At 40.7% G+C, this 14,248-nt stretch overlaps 1 protein-coding gene across 3 annotated transcripts in view; it reads right to left on the bottom strand.

The window, feature by feature from the left end:
- ntrk3 (neurotrophic receptor tyrosine kinase 3) overlaps nucleotides 1–14,248 on the bottom strand; it is a 290,241-nt gene that overhangs the window by 217,718 nt on the left and 58,275 nt on the right. The window lies entirely within an intron of this gene.

Raw genomic sequence — 14,248 nt, 5'->3', positions numbered from 1 at the left:
ACCATTTCCCAAGCAAAAAAAACAAAGTCGGCTAATTGCCTCGAGTGTGAATGCAAACATGCTTGACGCACGCGGCGTATCAAGGTTTTGAACGCATTCGCACCTTTGAGATCACCGCTCTATTTTTATATTTGCCTGTGAAGCCGCCAGGCGACAACACCACACAGACTGCAGGTGTCATCTAGATGGCTGTTTCATCTCCGCTGCCAGCTGGAGCGAACACGTCTACCCGACGACTCCAGCGAGTGACCCGGATCAAAAAGTTGTAAAATGCGGCTTCTGTTGAAAGCGTGCCGAAGGGTCATGGTGGTGCTTTTTTAAAAACGTTTAAAAGTTTTTAAACATTTTCTGCGTTTCAGAATTTTATTCTCTCTGTCGCTACAACAACATACAAAGACCTAGTCTTCTGGTTGTGGTTCTGCTCTGCATCCCCATAACCAGAAACAAACATAAAGAAGCAGCATTCAGTTGCTATGCAACACAAATCTGGAACAAACTACCAGAAAATTGCAAAACAGCTGAAACACTGAGTAGACTTAAAACCAGCTTGTTTTTGCATCATAATAAATAGAACATTGACCAACATATTTGATGTGTACTGATAATGGCACTTGACAAAATGTAAAGTCTATTATTTGTTTCTCTATCGGTGACAATATGCTACTTTTATGACTTCTTATTTTTCTGTTTTTATGATGTAAAGCACTTTGAAGCTACGTTGTTGCTGAAAGATGCTATGCACGTAAACTTGACTGATAACCTATTATTAAAGAAAAAATTACTGATTTTATTATTATTTGAGATCAGTTAATAGGCATAAATCAAAATGTAAGACCAGTTAGACTTAATAATACCTTTTATACCTTTTTATCCAACACTATGAGTGTAACAAGTTGACACTAGCTGTCAAATTTGTAAGGTTTTCTGTCCCAGTAGCTGGTTTAATAGACAAATGGAGTTTTAAAAAGAGCCATAAGTAGTGCTCTTTTAGTTTGTTTTAATAATATGGCTATCTCTGTGTTTTTGTAAACTGGAATATGTGCAAATACCCCACTTATTTTTCTTTAACAGCCAGGTAAAAATGAATCTCAATTAAAGGGCATTAAGCTATAGGAAAGTTAGCTTAATGCCCTTAAGTATTAAGCTAACTTAGCTTAATGTCCTTAAGTATTAAGCTGAATTAGCTTAATGTCCTTAAGTATTAAGCTGAATTAGCTTAATGTCCTTAAGTATTAAGCTAACTTAGCTTAATGACTTTAAGTATTAAGCTGAGTTAGCTTAACGTCCTTAAGTATTAAGCTAAGTTAGCTTAATGACTTTAAGTATTAAGCTGAGTTAGCTTAACGTCCTTAAGTATTAAGCTAAGTTAGCTTAATGACTTTAAGTATTAAGGTAACTTAGCTTAATGTCTTCAAGTATTAAGCTGAGTTAGCTTAATGCCCTAAAGCCCTAAGCTAACTTAATGCTAAGATAAGGCTTTAAAACCTTATCTTGTTAAATGTTGGCATTCCCTTACCAAAAAGTCACAAAACCAAAGTTCAACACATCATGACAGAAAAAGAAAGCCGAGAGTTTAACCAATTTGACAAGGTAAACAAAGAATCAAACATCTAATTAAAGCTCGTCCCAAGCTGGCTGGTAACTCACATGATTTGGAAAGTGACATTTAGAAAAAAAAAAAGAAACATGGCCAAGAAAATTTAACGAGAGCATCGCCACTCCTTTCTCCCTGTGGGCTGTGACCTTTCTGACACCCCTCTGACAACATTCCCACCAGATTTATTGGGCCTCTCCCTCGGCTGCTTGGGGATAAAAGAGAGGAGTCGCTTCACCTCCCAGACGCTGACCTTTAATTTGACACAGACAGGGACGACCGAGGCGCGCGCGACGTCCCGGCCCGCCCGACATCAAACAGAAAAACCGGACCTAGCCGAGGCTTCAGCGTCGCTGAAGCCTCGAGACCTTGTACTGGCGCCTATTGTAGATGGATTTCATTTCCACCTGGTGCTTAATGCGCAGAATAAAAGTGAGAAAGATGAATGCTGTGGCCGTCTAGCACGAACATTCGACATTCCTTTTCAGATATTATGTGTGGGGATCAAAACGGGACTGCAGAACTGATGCTGAGAGGTCTTTGCCTAATTAGCACCCGGCTAATGTGTTAGTGTTAGTCACAAGTCACTGCACCCATATTGTGGCTAAGTGACAGCCACAATGTGACAGCCACAAAGTATTAGGTTCAAGCTAATACTTTGTTGATCTTCAGAAAAAAAAGGGATTCATATAGTTTTCATGTACTGTAAGTACATGAATTTGGTCGTAAAATATAAAAAAGTACTTATTTTCTTATAGATTTTTTTGAAGTTTCTGATTTTTTTGTGTTTCATATCAGACAAAAATAACATTAATAAATAAACAGCTATTCAAACCAACCAGGCCTAATGGGTAAAGTAATGAATCCTTCGTTGAATCCTGATTTAGATCAAATATTTCTTCTAGATTGTACGTTTATTTTAACCAGTCACACCAATGCCTGACAACAGGACCTTTAAAAACAACAGAACCTGTCTCCCAACAGAAAACAGGCTACAAGCAACACACCACGGCGCAATCCACATCGATTGAAGAAGAGATGAGAAACTGAATGATTCCCATCAGTCACCTTTCCAGGAAATCCTGAGAAGGAACATAAATTTGCGATCCTAAGCACAAGCTGAGTTGCATACTATGCAGCAGGACAATGATTTGAAGGGTAACACTGTGTCCACCCACAAAATGACGCATGATTTTGGAGCGACTTAGTCAAAATCCAGAAAAAGTATTTGAATCTGTAGTATGACCTTTAAAGGGGCGGTATTATGTTTCTTCCAAACATGTAGTCCCAGTTTTAAGCACAATAAAGTAGCTATGTTACCCTCAATGGTTATAAAAAAGCAACACTCCAGTTTGATGAGGGAATAACATTCTACCGTGATTTGAAGCTCATTGAAGTACATTTTACACAATACACTGAATTAAAAATAACTATGTAAAGAAGGGTGTACAAAAAGTCCTCCAAGTCAATTAAATGACTCACTACCAGTATCTATAAATCCCTGTGTTTAATCTTATACTTATTTAATTATCTGAAAGATTTATTTACTTTTTTCTTTAAATGAACTGTTGGCATTTCTTTACTATGAGTTTACTTATATTATTAAATTCATTGTACTTGTGATACTAGTAGTACACTAAGGGTTAGTAATATATATTAAAAATAGAATAAAAAAGTATTGGGTTCAACAATGCGCACCCAGTGCTTATTTTACAGTCATAACTCCTCATGGTGTCAAATTAATGGTCAAGAAAATGAATCAAATTGGAGAGTCTGTTGGGTGATATTGGGAAATTGGATTTGGAATCGGAGCCAAAAAAAAACAAAAAACAACTTTTAATTTTTAATAGTTCATTCTTTCACTTTAAGAAGTGTTTCTAAAACATTTTCAAATAAGCTAAGGCGAACTCTTACGATTTCTTTCAGTCACAGCAAAGCAGGTTGGTTTTAGCCATGCACCACTAACCAAGTGCATATGAAGGCATAGTGGGAATAAACAGCTTTTCCTCACCCTTACTTCAAGTAAAGGTGGTGCATTTTAATGGCTCGGAGAATAAACCTGTTTTTTTTTTGAAGAGTCAGTCCTTCGTCTGCCTCGCCAGACAAAGCAAGGTCATATCGACCATTCTCAAACACTGGTGGGAGGGACTGAAATGGAACAGGCTACATAAAGGCTATAAACAATAATGATTTAATAATAATGATGCTAACACAGTTCAGTTCCACTGCCTGTTCCACGCATACGCAATTACTTCCGAAAAAATAAATCTCCAGGTGCCTCACACGACACGATATCCTTTAATGTGATCATTTGTCGGGTGGCAGTGTAGGATGTGAGGCATGCGGCACAAGATCATCAAAGTGTGTGTGTGTGTGCGCGTGTGTGATCTCAGAAGAGAACCTTCTCCAGGAGATTAAAGCTTTCACACCATTACTGTTATCTAAAGATATGTCACAAGGTCTCCCATCTTTTATATCACCTCTATCACAGCAGGTAAGCTCATGCTACCAATGAGATCCAACGTCTGCTTTAGAAACTTTCAATTTATGACGGAAAAAAACCTCGAGGAAGATCAGGATAGACTTGCAAAAACGTCATCTTTTACTTATTCCGCACTGGCTTTAAACAGAGCACACACAGAAAACAACTGAACCTGTATAGCAATACCTTAACTAGAAAATTTCTGTGGAAATTTAAAAGGGGCCTGCCAAAGTGTGCGTGTCAGTTGGAACCCAGGGTTATGGTGCTGGAAATTAGCAAAAATGCTACGCTAAGATTAGCTTAAATGCTAAAATGCTTAAGTTAGCATGAGGGCCTGTATTGACATACTCCATCTAGTATGCTATATGTAGGTAATTAGGCCTGTCACGATAGCAAATTTTGCTGAACGATTAATTGTCTCAAAAATTATTGCGATAAACGATAATATTGTTTGAAGACCTTTTTACACTGAAAATGATGTAATAATGTATGTGATTTCCTGCCAAAGTTAGATACACTTTATTTTCAAAAGAACACTAAACACTGGAACTGGTAAACAAAATAAACAAAACAACCAAAAACAAAAATAAAATGGATTCTCAGTGTCCATTAACAAAAAATATACTGGAAAAAAAACTAAACAACATAAAGCCAAAGTGTAAATAAATACTGCATTCAACCAAAAGACTGCAGATTATGAAGTCTGTATATTATGTTGCCATTCAGTAATAATTAGAGTTAAATAGAGAAGATGGGCACATCGACTACCTGATGCAATAATTCACACTACATGATTTTTGCTATTTTTCCCCTTACAACAATCTTAAAACGTTGGTCTTTCTAAGATTGTGTGGTGTGTTACGGTAGATCATCGTTGCCGCTCTGATCTAAATCAGGGATTTTCTCTGACTGGGATCTTAACGCAGCCTGTTGAATGTGACAGGTAGCCAATCAGAAAGAGCGGATTCTCCTTCGTGTTTTCTGAGGGAAAACTACGGAGGGGAATCCCAAACAGCTGACACGGCCAACCCGAAGTCCAGCTGACATTGGAGATGATATGTGGAAACAACATTAATGTTTATTCAACATGCAAAGAATATAGAAATGACAAGGGGAGGAGTTGGAGCGAAACCGGTAACTTTTCAGCTGTTCTTCGTTAACGTGATGTAAACAGGTTCTAATGATTTTCATTCAGTCAGGACTTTACGCTGACACTAGCCACATGCATTGCAGGTAGATTGTAGTAAAGCATTGATTAATGCCTGGTTTTAAAATTAGTTCACTGGACTTGTAGCCATTATTTTGTGCCCAGTGTTGGACACCACACGGCAGGAACGAACCCGATCGAACCGTTATACCTAGGATTTCTGTCGGCTAATGTGTGATCTGTCAGGTTTTGAAAATGGGCCGACAATCGGCCGACAGCTCTAAGATCATGTCGTGTGCGCTGGGCTTTACACTAAGGAAATGAGGAAGGGAGGAGTCAAGAGATACAGCCGGCATTAGGAGAGCAAGCTGAGTAGTATAAAAGTTGAATGGTGAAAATAGCACAAAGTATGCAGGAGAAGAAGCGTGGCGAAATTTACGGAGCAACCAGGAAAGTGGAACTCAATAGTGTGAATGAATGCCTACAGCATTCACACTAATAAAAATGTGTAGGGGGGTAAAGTGGAGGGACCAATGGTTCCCTGGCCCAACCTGTTCTGGCGAAGCTGCGCAGGTCACTTCCAGTTCAGACTTGTGGGAATAATGTATTTAGTGCCCACAGATTATTTATTTTCATAGCGCATGCTCACTGTGAGCTATTAGTACCCCAGCAACAGTTGCCATGCTGCTGACAATGATGTCATCAGCCTGATTTCAAATGATGTCAGTGCCAGGAGGCCCTTCTAAGGATGCCTCTGTGATGTCATAGTCCATGACATCACCAACTGATCAGTTGAGTCTCCGGTCAGTCAACACAAAATTCATTTGGACCCTTTAGCTGACGGAATAAAGATGAGCAACGAAAGTGACATTTATGTGAGACCCAAGGTCTCCTTTTGGAGCAAACTCAGAAAGACGTGTTCTAACAAAGTTCATCCTGGACAAACCACCCCAGACTATAGGAAGAAGAAATTTCTCAGCGAGCTTCTTTGGAAAATAATAGAGAAAGTGGCAGACGGCCCCACCATCCATCTCGTCAGGGAAATCTTTGTAGAACAGCACAAAAAACTTTTGGCCTTACTGGTGAGGAAAACAGGTGAAATAAACGTGGACATACTTTCAGATGTAGCAGAGGAACTGAGCGAACGAATTTTCCAAAGCATTGCGAGGGACGCGTTCCACTATGCTTCAGCACTTAATTTGATTGCCCTACTAGACTACCCAGAAGGACATGCATTTATCGTGAGAAAATTCAAACGCCACTTGGAGGATCCGGTTCCTAAAAAGAAAATGTTTACGAATACAAAAAAGAAGATCAGGAGGACATTGTTTCCCAATGAAGATTTGTACAGTGATGAAAATTGCCTGAGTGAGTCTTACACTCAGGCAGAAATGGATCCAGAGCAGTTTTTAAAGGACGCAAATGAGCTGGGATTTAAACGGGGAACCGAAGCTCAAAGAAAAAATATGGTGGAAAGAATATTTTGGAGATTGATCTACATATCAAGTTACAGATCAAGTTATGGTGGTTATAAAATGAAGGACACCGACCCCGTCCACAAGAAGCTTGGTCCAAAACTGTGGGAAGCGGTAAAAGACATAGATTTTATATTTTTTGAGGACATGGAGACAAAACTCGGCAAGGACATCTTTCAACTTCTGAGCGGAAATGATGATGTAGTACAAGAGTTATTATTTAAAATGATAAAAAGCGAAAACCCGCTGGTCATTTATAAACTAAGCGAATGCTTCAGAAGAACCCTGGCACGTCCAAGAAAAATTCATTTGAAGAAAAGTTATATTAGAAAGGCGTGGAAATGGTTTGAACAGGCAATGTGCTGTGGAGAAGATTTAGAAGAAAGTCAAGATGATTATAACAATGGACCAAATGTCGAGCGTCGCCCTGCCGCTGACTCGGTACCGGCCTCTGAGTCCGATCCAGCCCCTGGCTCGGGACCGGCCTTTGAGTCGGGACCGGCCCCTGACTCGGGTCCGGCCCCTGACTCGGGACCGGCCTCTGACTCGGGGCCGGCCCCTGACTCGGGACTGGCCTCTGAGTCCGGTCCGGCCCCTGACTCGGGTCCGGCCTCTGACTCGGGTCCGGCTTCTGAGTCGGGACCGGCCCCTGACTCGGGACCGGCCTCTGAGTCGGGACCGGCCTCTGAGTCGGGACCGGCCTCTGACTTGGGACCGGCCCCTGACTCGGGTCCGGCCCCTGACTCGGGACCGGCCCCTGACTCGGGGCCGGCCTCTGAGTCGGGACCGGCTCCTGACTCGGGTCCGGCCCCTGGCTCGGGACCGGCTCCTGGCTCGGGACCGGCCTTTGAGTCGGGACCGGCCCCTGACTCGGGTCCGGCCCCTGACTCGGGACCGGCCCTTGACTCGGGACTGGCCTCTGAGTCCGGTCCGGCCCCTGACTCGGGTCCGGCCTCTGACTCGGGTCCGGCCTCTGAGTCGGGACCGGCCTCTGAGTCGGGACTGGCCTCTGACTTGGGACCGGCCCCTGACTCGGGTCCGGCCCCTGACTCGGGACCGGCCTCTGAGTCGGGACCGGCCTCTGAGTCGGGACCGGCCTCTGACTTGGGACCGGCCCCTGACTCGGGTCCAGCCCCTGACTCGGGTCCGGCCTCTGACTCGGGTCCGGCCTCTGAGACGGGTCCGGCCTCTGACTCGGGACCGGCCTCTGAGTCGGGACCGGCCTCTGACTTGGGGTTGGCCTCTGAGTCCGGTCCGGCCCCTGACTCGGGTCCGGCCCCTGACTCGGGACCGGCCTCTGACTCGGGGCCGGCCTCTGACTCGGGACCGGCTCCTGGCTCGGGATCGGCTCCTGCCTCAGGACCTGCCTCTGACTCGGGACCGGCCTCTGAGTCCGGTCCGGCCACTGACTCGGGTCCGGCCTCTGACTCGGGTCCGGCCTCTGACTCGGGACCGGCCTCTGAGTCGGGACCGGCCTCTGAGTCGGGACCGGCCTCTGACTCGGGACCGGCCTCTGACTCAGGGCCGGCCTCTGACTCGGGACCGGCCTCTGAGTTGGGGCCGAGTTGGGACCGGCCTCCGAGTCAGGACTGACCTCTGAGTCGGGCAATAGGGCGAGTCGCCTTTTGGCATTTCAAGTTAGGAAAGCCCAAATAAATAGACATGTCCCCAAAATAAAACACCCCTCAACAATGCAGACTAAAACACAACCCAAAGAAATAGCTGAAGCATTCGCAGAATACTATAAAAAACTATATGATAATACGGACAAAAACACTCAGGAAGATGTAACATCCTCTTTTTTCAAAAAGATTAATCTCCCAACTTTGTCAGAAGAAGAGTCGCTGGAAATGACCCGACCTATAACTTCACAGGAAATTATGATCGTTATTAAAAACCTCAAAAACAACAAACCTCCGGGGACAGATGGACTGCCAGGGCAATTCTACAAAACATTTAGCCAAGAACTAACGCCAGCAATATGTAAGGTATTCAACTATGCACTAACAGAGGGGGACCCCCCTAAATCACGGTCTGAAGCCATTATATCGGTAATCTATAAAGAAGGTAAAGACCCACCTATGTGTGAAGGCTACAGACCCATGAATTTATTATGCAACGATTTAAAAATACTAACAAGTGTAATGGCAAAAAGAATGCAAAAATATATAGCTAAATTGATTAAACCAGACCAAACGCGATTTATTCTGGGGAGGCAGGGAGCAAACAATATTAGAAGAATATTAAATGTAATGTCATATACAAAATTTAAATCATTATCCTCCCTTTTAATTAGTTTAGATGCCCAAAAGGCTTTTGACAGGGTAAAATGGAGTTTTTTATACCAGATATTATTGAGATTTGGATTTTCACAGCAACTTAGACATTATCTCCAGAATCATAGTGAAAGGCAAAAAATCTCAACAGATATGACCAAGTCTGAAGAAATTTTATTATCAATAGCAAAAGGTGAATCAACAAAAGGCATAATCTCAAAACTATACAAAAACCTGCAATATGAATCCAGTGTAAGTAGGCCTGTCACGATAGCAAATTTTGCTGAACGATTAATTGTCTCAAAAATTATTGCGATAAACGATAATATTGTTTGAAGACCTTTTTACACTGAAAATGATGTAATAATGTATGTGATTTCTTGCCAAAGTTAGATACACTTTATTTTCAAAAGAACACTAAACACTGGAACTGGTAAACAAAATAAACAAAACAACCAAAAACAAAAATAAAATGGATTCTCAGTCTCCATTAACAAAAAATGTACTGGAAAAAAAACTAAACATAAAGCCAAAGTGTAAATAAATACTGCATTCAACGAAAAGAGGGCAGATTATGAAGTCTGTATATTGTGTTGCCCTTCAGTAATAATTAGATTTAAATAGAGAAGATGGGCACATCGACTACCTGATGCAATAGTTCACACTACATGATTTTTTGCTCCTATTTTTCCCCTTACAACAATCTTAGATGTTGGTCTTTCTAAGATTGTGTGGTGTGTTATGGTAGATCATCGTTGCCGCTCTGATCTAAATCAGGGGTTTTCTCCGACTGGGATCTTAATGCAGCCTGTTGAATGTGACAGGCAGCCAATCAGAAAGCGCGGATTCTCCTTAGTGTTTTCTGAGGGGAAATTATGGAGGGGAATCCCAAACAGCTGACACGATATGTGGAAACAACATTAATGTTACAAGGCAGGAACGAACCGTTATACCTAGGATTTCTGTCGGCTAATGTGTGATCTCTCAGGTTTTGAAAATGGGCCGACAATCGGCCGACAGCTCTAAGATCGTGTCGTGTGCGCTGGGCTTTACACTAAGGAAATGAGGAAGGGAGGGGTCAGTGGAGAGCACTGGAGTTGAGCACTTTTTCATTCAGTCTCATTAGCTGAAAGAGAAAAACGCCGGAAGAGACGATAATGCCGATAATTAAAATGACGTCTGTAGCTTTAATTTATCTTACGATTAATTGATTTATCGTTTATCGCGACAGGCCTATAGGTAATATATGAAAAAATGAGCTAAAAGGCTTATTTTAGCTGTAAGGCTAATGTTAGCATGAGGGCCCTCAACCGGAATATGGAGCGACTAGCATGTTGACACTACCAATAAGAGGAGGGTTATCAATAGCATGTGGACCAACAGTGACTTATTCCACTCAGTATGCAGACATCAGTTTACAAGCTGTAATTAGCCAAAATGCTAATATTAGCTTAAATGTTGTCAATAGCATGTAGGGCATCACCAGCATGTTACCAGCTGACTTGCTCCATCTAGTATGATAACAGTAGCTGATAAATAAAAAATGTAGCTAAATAAAAAGTTAGCTAAAATGCTTATTTAAGGTACATGGCAATGCACCTCTCTCCTACACATTGCCATGGCAGGCCCCAATTAATAAAGACTAGTCTATCTTTTAGTTTAGCTATCTGACAGCCTCTTTGTACAGTTCCGGCTTTATCACTGAGCAATGTGATCATTTGAATCTCTTTCTTTGTTCACAGTACAACACACAGAAAAGGAAAAAAATATTCTTCATGGGATTTTTTTTTAGAAGAGTTTTTAATTAAACAGAAAATAAAGGAATTCGCATATCCAGTTTGTTTCAAAGCTAATGTCTGACTTTGATTTTTGTTCCAACTCAAAAAGCGAGTTAAGTAGCTCATTAAGTTGTCGCTTTTGATACATTTAATGCAAATGGAAAATAAATACTACTTTTCCATATTTGACAGTCAGCGGAACACTGTTGCATTCCACATTTCAGGTGTTTTTCTTTGTAAAAAAAAAAAAAAAGATTTATTTAACCAACAATTTATTCTTATCTAATCTGGCTTCCATTTTGATTCAGCTTTTTATTCACGCCTTAAGTCTTCCTCGCACTTTTATTTAAAAACTGTGTGATGTTGCCCCAGCAAGAGCTTAATTTTTAATATGGTGTTGAAAACATCACACTAGTCTATTTGGTAAAAACAGTCTGCCCTTTTAATCATGCTCCATTTTTATTAGTCTAACATATTTTTGCATAAACAGGAGAGAAAACTTAACCAATTTGCATTTAATCATCGTCCCATATTTAGGTTTTCTGAGGATACTAATTGATAAACCCAACATTCATGATTGGATAATAATTTCTAAATAACTGAAAACTTTATTTTAATATCAATCATCTCAATCAGTAGAATAATGTATTCTTGTGTTTATTTAATTTTTATCAGAAAAGCTTCTTTTAAATCGAATACAGGATGGAATAAGAGCAGAGATTTAGCTGCTATCGTCAATCTAAAATTACAAAACGCTTCATTAATGGGATGACAGAACATATCCAACCAATAAGCCCCTTTAGATGACAGAGTAGACAGAAAACTAAAAGTTTTGTTTGTTTGTTTGTTTTTTTTAATAAGTGTTTTTGTTATTTTGTAATATAATTAGGACTGGCTGATTTCTTTGTTCCTTTTGGTTGCTTCTTCTTCTTCTCTTTGCGTTCAAATGCGACTCAGTGAAGTTCAGTGGGATGATTTCATCACCACCTAGAGCTCTAGAGTCTACAAGGGCTAAAAACAACAACAACAACAAAAACCACAGAGACAAGTCTGCTTGTTTACAGAGCCGGAAATCTCACTAGACAACGTTGCTAACTTCTGAAACAGTGACACAGAGTCTGGTCATTTTCTGCTACAGCAGTGTAAAATATTACTGATTGTTACCTTCAGTTGTCCCCTTATGGCACTTAAGAGGGTCGAAGGCTGTTGCATGCAACAATTGAAGGGTTTGGATTCCCTTCCTATACGCTGCACCGCAGAGAAAAACTCAGTTATGCGTTTACTTTAAAGCTGCAGTATGTAACTTTTATGAAACATATATATATATTTTACAAATTAGTTGAAACTGTCACTCTGTTGTGACCACTATGTCATCCGGTTGATTGTTTCTGTGAAAAAAAAGGTATTTCTCCTTCTCCTACTGTTCCCAGTGCTAAATAGAAACAGCCAATCAGAGTCAGGAGGCGGGTCACGTGGCTCTCTGCTACACTGCAGCTAGCATGGCCTGTTGTGAATGCTCAGGCTAGTTAGCATGGCCACCAACGACAGGGGGGGGGGGGGGGGGGGGGGGGATAAACGGTTTGCCTGTAACAGTAAGTTGTTTCTCCGCCATCACGTCGAGCAACGAGAACATGAGGATGATTGACAGCGCTAAGACCCTCCTCCTGGCTCTGACTGGTTGCTTCTGGTTGGGAGTGACCAACAACAGCTCCTCCAACTCCTCCCCTATTAGCTCAGGGAGGAGTTGGAGGAGCTCTGTTTTTTTCACAGAGTGTCTGTCTCATAGCAAACTGACAAACACAGTGACAGTTTCAACAAATATGTAAAAAATATATATATTTTATAAGTTACATAGAGACACACACCTTATGGAGGGATTTGTAATCCAAACTGTTGCAGTGCTAATCAGACTTCATGTTCTCCTTCATGCTGCCTGGCTTCTCGTCCACGACTACCTGAAAACAACCATTGTTTTTCTCGCTGAGACGTGTGAGCAGAGTGGGTTAATGTAGTGGCAGTTGTATGGTTTTAATCTGCCCACCCGGTTATATAATGCATCATCTTTGTGGTCCAAACGAATTACTCTCGCAAGCTCTGGTCTTCTATTGAATTTATTTTGGGCTCTTGTAAAACTGCACTGGCCCACAGAGGTTACCTCATGATGACAGCTATGATGCTTTGACAAGAGCCGTTAGGAAATTAAATTAGGCAACAAAAAGGCCCTCAAACGCACCAGAGTTCATTAGTGATGAAAGAACCCTGTGTATTTTGAAGATATCAAAATGTCTGTGGTTGCATATGCAGCATTTACTTGTCACATAAAAGTAAAAGAGTTTATAAAACACAAACTATTAATAGTAAGACCCCTTTAGAACTTGCAGAGCCAATAAAGTAACCTTGCCACTAGCTTACAAGCTATTAGCTAAAAAAACTAAAGCTGCTGACATTTCTTGTCTTGCAAAAACATGTGCTGGTATACCGGTAAATGTATTACGTGGGTTTAAATGTTGAAAAGTGAAGTATATGTGTGACTTGCAATGTTCCTCCCTTGGGTATTGAGTTATTATATTGGGACAGTGTATGTTACCTTTAATTTCTGTATGAGTGATCTGTTAATCACTGAATCTATGAGAATTAATTAGCAATAGCTAAAGAACTGTTGAATGACTTACGGATGAGAAAACGTCTTTGATGGAGCAAGAATTTAAGCATAAATTCCACTTTAGTTTAGCTAAAGCACTTGTGCTAAAGTCAAACTATTAATGTTCATGTAATGCTTTATGCCACAATTACTTAGGATTTAACAAATATTGCAGAGTAAAGGCATTTTAAATACTGGTTGGAATTTAGCTAACCTGTTGAAGCATCTTTTAGTTATTAAACTTATGTATTTTTTAATTATTAGTATAAATAGTTGGTAGCAATCACCACAATAAAATCTATACATATTGTTAAGTCCATTTTATGTAATTATTTAAAGTGTAGTAGTTTATTTTTTCACTGTACATACAAGCTCAACACATTTTTATAGATTCCTGTTTGAAGAGATTGTTATCCTACCAAAGATATAAAGATCAGATCATGAAATTACAAGTAGCATGTAGAAATATGAAAAGACAAAAATCGTGTATGGGAAGTTAAACTTCCTGTGTTCGGTGAAAAATCCCCCAAATAGAAAATCAATTTGCTGATCTGGAAAAAGAAAGGGATGTTTGAGAAAAAAGTTACTTAACTTTTTTTTTTAATTTAAAACAAACTTTAGAATACATCATTCCTCTGACCTGAAAGAAAGGCGTACACTTTGAAACCGAAATACAAAATCCGTACACTTGTTCAGATCTGCATTTTTGCAGTGCATGCACACTGCCTACCGCTAATGCATACTAAACACGGCTATGCATAATACATAGGCTAAAAATAGACGAGTGGAATGCTAATTGGCGATAGGGCATCGCTATGGTGGGTGCTAATTGCAGTCATAATGTTTACAGCACAA

The sequence above is a fragment of the Xiphophorus maculatus genome, chromosome 4 (assembly GCF_002775205.1).
Source record: "Xiphophorus maculatus strain JP 163 A chromosome 4, X_maculatus-5.0-male, whole genome shotgun sequence".
Classification (NCBI taxonomy): Eukaryota; Metazoa; Chordata; class Actinopteri; order Cyprinodontiformes; family Poeciliidae; genus Xiphophorus; species Xiphophorus maculatus.
This window is presented reverse-complemented; position numbering and strand designations above follow the sequence as displayed.